Source organism: Leuresthes tenuis, unplaced genomic scaffold, assembly GCF_036924035.1.
Source record: "Leuresthes tenuis unplaced genomic scaffold, fLeuTen1.0.hap1 SCAF_12, whole genome shotgun sequence".
Taxonomy (NCBI): domain Eukaryota; kingdom Metazoa; phylum Chordata; class Actinopteri; order Atheriniformes; family Atherinopsidae; genus Leuresthes; species Leuresthes tenuis.
This window is the reverse complement of record NW_027325366.1, coordinates 22866140-22872302: the sequence shown is the minus strand read 5'-3', so window position 1 is coordinate 22872302 and position 6163 is coordinate 22866140.

Sequence of the window (6163 nt, the reverse complement as noted above, 5' to 3'; positions counted from 1 at the left end):
GCTGAATTCCCAAGGTGTAGCATCAGGTCTGAAACAAAAGAGACTTTGCTCTGCTTGCAACTCAGATTTGTGTTAACATTCAGCCAGAAACTCAGTTATCTTGTGTTCCTATATAACACAGTAAAATTTCTCAAAAAAAAAAAAAGATGCCATAAATTTTTCTGTAAAAAAATACTTGTGGTCCTGTACATGCTTTCATAAATAAAGCTTACAATTATACATACATTTTCAACTAACTGAAGGATAAATATGATGTAGCTGGAATTAGGATGAAGACATGTTATATGCTGTGTTAGAAGTTGGCTTGGCCAAAGGTGATCTTTACAGTGACTGAGTGCAACTGACAGCTGGGGCACAGGCAAGTACCACACAGGCAGGTAGGACACCGCTGTTTGGCAGGCGGGTCTGTACTGTCACAGCCGATTCCTACAGTCAGGAATGAAGGAAGCACTCCTCATCAGTATATCTTTGCTCAGCCATGAGATTATGGCCTTACATAAATGCTGCAAAAGACTCTGCACTTACAAAAAGATCCGAGCTGTTTGCTTTGTGGTATTGTTCTTGTGGTAATCCGTTTCACCCCTTATGTGGTGAAGTGGTAACTCCTCTATGCCATCCACTACTAATCTCCCAGGAGAGAAAGTGGTGGTCATTGTGATGATGATGACATAAAGCACATGGATGAGTCTATGAGGCCTGTGTGAACCAGGTGTCAAAATGAGGTCTTTGTGTCTCGTCATGGTCATTTGAACTGCAAGTCAGAGTTCAGCATAAATAACACCCCTTTCAGACCTTCGCAACGATTTGATGAAAAATGCATGAAATGCGTGTAAGTCATGGTGACAGGCCAGGTGGAATATAATGAATAAAGTGATACAAATTTGAATTTCTAATGGCCATTGTGTGTTGATCTGAAAACACTCTTAGACCAAAAATACTAAAGCAGGAACATTTCACACTTATGCACAAACAATAAAATAGCCAGAGTTCAAATGTCTGCTAGTAAATCAGTGAGTAAGACAACTACTCATCTCCAAAAGAAAGTTACAAAAAAGTTATGGATGAAGTAATGATTTTTGAAATTTTGAGCAACAGTTTCAAGCAATCATTAGCTTGTTAGGTTTGTGATAGATATCTAGATAATCTCTAGATATTCAATATTAATTAGACTGTTTTAAATCAATATCTAAACGAGGGAGATATTTTTTCCAAATTCCTATGAAGTTAAACTGTATGAATGTATGTTTGGGATTTCAAATGCTTAAGAAATTCATGGGGAAGAACATTTTCCTGTGAAGGGTGAATTGGTGGGTTTGTAATGCACCCAGTGTCACGGGATACCAGAGGATTCAATTATACCAGCAAATTCTGTGAACAAACATTAGAGTTTATGTAGAAACCTAAAGTGGAAGGTATTTATCTACGGACGACTTTAATGCGAGAAATCTCAAGGCTTTCTGATGGCTTTCACGCAAACCCAAACATCTCTGAAAATCTACAGCTAAAGCTCCCTCTTTCTTTTTTCTAACTTTAAAAACAGAAAAAAAGAGTACTTCCCTTGAATGTTTTAAGAGATGTTTCTTTCCCTAACTTTATAAATATTGGAAATCTGTATATTCCTCTCTCACTTTGCCAGGTGTGTTTTTTCTCTTCACACCAGCGGTACAGTACCTTTTCTGAAGACAACTGGATGCTATGCTTAAAAAGCCAATTGCCATGTGATAACATGCAGACTGCATGTCCCTCCTCACATTTGTGTCTCTCTCTTATTCTATGTCTGTCTTCATAGCTTCTATATAATATGGCAAGAAGATTCTAAGGCAAGAGATTTATTTAAAACAATTACGGTTTTACTTAGACAGACATAACCCCAAAAAATAGGGATGAAAAATTCCTCACATTTTTTTTGGTCATGAAAGTTGATTTTATCGCAGAAAATGCCCTTGATATTCAATCCATTCTTTCAGGGCTCTTATAGCCTGTTGGCCATGGTGTATGTAGAAAGGTTCCTGTGAAAGTAAAGTCACGGTTCCCTTCCAGAGACAAGGCTGCTGAAAAGGTAATGTAGCTGCCAGAGAGTGGCATGATTGGAAGGTCAATAAACCCCGAAACCCACTTACACAAGAACTGAAATGGATTGCAGGGTCAATAACTCATCATCATAGCTATTATTTTAAAGTAATGGGCACTTGTGCATTTGCATGAGTGTGGTTAATAATGAGTTCCTGTTGGCTCCCTATAACATCTGTTTTTGTCATGCTCTGTGGGTTTGTAGGATTTGCATTTTGTTCTTTGCGTTCTTGAATTGACATGTCGTGTTCTGTTATCTAGTTAGTTCTGTTGTCTAGTAGTTATTGCTATTCTTTTTCTCCTGTTGTATGATCTAGTTACACATTTGGTATTCTGGTTTACTTTACACATCTGCACACATAGGCTATATTTCCATCCTTTTTTTGTCAATTCCACTTTTAAAGCCATGATAATATTGCTCAGTTGTAGCCAGAACAAGGGTGAAGAATGGAGCAAATGACCTTTTCCAGTTGATCTCTGGATACATAACAGTTTGTGTGGAGTGCAGCAGTTTTTGTATTTTGTGATTTGCACATTTCTCATTTCATAAATGTGTAAAATAGTTTGAATCTATGAAGAGCTTGGGGGATAAGTGTTCTCCTTGACCCTGAAAGTTTAGAAAATGTCTGACAAGCCTGTGGAACTGGCTGCTAGAATTTAACTGTGTTCTCCGACTTTCTTTTCCCCACTGCCGTTTTAACGAGGAGCAGTGAATTGATAAGTTTTGAAAGCAGAGAAATTAATCCAAAATACAACCCTGTGTCCCAAAATGTGATGCGACACGGGGTTGTATTTTGTATTTCTGTGGAATATTAAAGTTCCACCCCAACTCCCACAGTTAATCAATATAAATTAATAAGTTAATATTAATCCCCTGAAAATCGTGTAAATCCATGCCTCACATAACAGTGCGTTTAAAAGTTTTGATCACTTCTCGAGGCCTTCAAATGGCTTGGATGTGACTCTAAACTCTTTTTCCTCCTTTAGTAAAATGGAATCATGAATATATGCTAATCTCACCCCACTCATTTTGCTGACGGCAATAGGATACAACGGCCGGTTCTATAGTTGTTTCCAGCGAATTCCAGCTCTTTTCAGAGATCCAGACCCTTTGGCTCAGCAAAAAGAAACTCCTTCGACTCTTGAACGGCTGTTCACTTAGTACCACTTCTAGCTTTTGTAGATCAGTCAAATTTAGCAACATTTTTACATATATTTAGGTATGTGTCTATACTTTTCAGATCTGCTCACAGACTGTACCACTGTTTCTGCTGCAAAGCACCCAGCTCTGCTTTATAACCCGACGGTATGATGCCGCTCTGTTATGATGCATGACATTAACATAATTATTGCCACGAAGTGCGGCTCTAATTTTGTGTACACAAAGACGTCTTTGTTATTAAGAAGACAGAAAAACTGTTCGCACATGTTTACTGGCTCTTATCATTCTCATGAATCAGCGTGCACATCGAGCCAGCTCGGTCATAAGTGACACATCTCTACAGTTCTGCTGTTGGAGTAATTCAGCCATACATTTGAATTAGAGAGTGATCATCAAAAAGAGAAAGCTAAATTATACAAGGTAAAATGAAAGTGGAGGTGTCAGAATGCACACAAAGCATGTATATATAAAAGTATAAATTATGCCTACACAGATGTGTAAGTTACACCATAAGCACTAATGCTCCCTATCATTAGAAGTGTTGGCTTGTGATGCTCCCTCTTATTCTTAGGAGGATACAGCATCCACAGTTTCTGAAAGAGTTTTAGAATTTCATTAATCAGACCCACAAGACAAGTTCTCAACCTCAATTCAGTCCATGGGCTGCACAGTGATGTGGTGGTTAGCACTGTTGCACTACATCAAGGAAGCTTCTGGTTCTTATCCTGGCTGGGGTCTCTCTGCGAGGAGCTTGCATGTTCACCCTGTTTATCTGTGGGTTCTCTCTATTCTAAATTGACTGTGAGTGTGCATGGTTGTTTATATGGTGTTGGCCCTGTATTGGACTGGTAACCTGTCCAGGGCGTACCGTGATACCTGCTGGGAAAGGCTCCAGCTCCCTTGTGACTGAATTGGATTAAGTGGGCATAGAAAATGGATGGATGGACTTCAGTCCATCTTAAATGAGCCACGGCCCTGAGAAGGTGGCTGTGTTGCTGGTTCTTGTTTATATATATTTTGTCTCTGCATGATGGGAGTTTCAACTTCCATTTGTGGATATGGCAATCAGCTTCTTTTTTTGTAATTACAGTGGTGTTCATAAGTGTTCCTGGAGTGTTTTCCAAAACAGAAAGGGTTTGCACTGTTGAGATTAGATTTTCTCACTGTATTAATGAGTCTCCTCAGAGTGACTTAAAGGAAACAGATTTTATTATTTTCTATCTTGCTATGTTTGTAATGTAAGCACACACACACACACACACAGACAAGAACACACAAACATAGACTGGATTACAGCAAAGCGTTAGAGGCAGGACTGTTGAGATGCTAAATCCCTGTGATGTTTCAGTGTGAAACAATCAGCCGTACAACGGAGCCATGACTCATCCTATAACTGGAACTAGAGATGCAAAGTAATGAAATCATTCTTCAAAACCAGTTCGCATGGATTTATCACAGCTTGACTTCCACACTTGCTGCCGTTCTTGTAGAAACCCGATGCCATGTCATGTCGGCAACAGCTGATTCAGACTGAATATTTATTACTGCTGGGGGTAAATAATTGCATTTTACAGTCTGACTTCACTTTTTTAGATAGTCAAAGTCTCAGTAGATGTGAGGTGAAAATTCTACCACTGTTGGCTCTGGGAGAAAATCATTAATCAAATGCTGTTTTCAAGAGATTATCACACCACAACGACATATTTGTCTCTCCTAACACAAAGCAGGAGATGAGCCCAAGAGGCTGAAAGATGAGCTGTAGGAGAATGGGAATAACACGGGAATGACTGTGGCTGCCTCGCTGCTATATGGAGCTTTTAGTCACTATCCAGTTCATCGACTGGACTTCTGCTCACCAGCCAATCACGTGTCGGCGAGCCAGGACCCGAAGCCTGTTTTAGCCCACAATCAACACCCTGCAGATGCTGTCACGGTTGAGCGCAGTCCACTTACAGTCCACATGGGATAAAGTGAGCTGATGCTGTATTGCCCACTGCTACACTGATGATATACTGTAAGCTCTTCTTACCAGGCTGCTGGTAGATGATGAAAATGTTAACAGTGATTTTTTTTCCCCCTCGTTTGACCCATAACACTTTCTGCCTTTGGGAAGAAATGCGAGAACACACTGTAACACAAGGCAAAATATGTCTGAAACATGCATTTTTAATGGCCTAGCTTGCTGCTTTTGGTTTGCCTAGAGTAAAACACAAAGCACATTTCTGAATATTCTGGGAGGAGTAGCTCATAATCCTTGTAGAGGACTATCAGTTTAGTTGTAGATAACTGCTGTTATTATTTTCCAAATTTCTCTGAGTGCTGATGTATGAAATCTTTGAGATGGCATGTGGCCTGCCGACCACCAAGCTAACCCCTTAAATGAAATTTCACGGTGAAATTCTTCTGAAATCTTAACAGGATAAGACTAGTTTTCAACCCCTCATCTCCATTTCTACATCCACTTCTGTCAGACCCCTCCAAGTCAACCATAATCCAGTTTGACTATATGTGCACAAGGCACAGCAGGATAAATTAACAATGGGTCGGCTGCAGACGGATGATTGTTCTCTGCTGGATATTTAACAGCCACAATATCTTCCTGTGAGCGATTTCCAGCTTTCCTTAATGAAAGCAATCACACACAACAGAGAGAAACACTTGGTGTGGGATAAAGAACTGCCTGCTGCATTGACCTGGTATTTTATGCTACTCCTCGTTTCCAAATGACTAAATGAAAATAACATTCAGTTGAGTCAGTTACACTTGTAGGAATGAAATGTTAATTTGTTGTTTAGAGACAGAAGATTTAATTTGATGTCTCCTGAATTTACAACTTTATACAACTAGTTTTTTTTTCTCTAGTACTTATCTATTCTTCTCCAATGAAAGTTGTCACTGGTTGCAGTGTTTGTGTCTTATATTAAGGTTCAA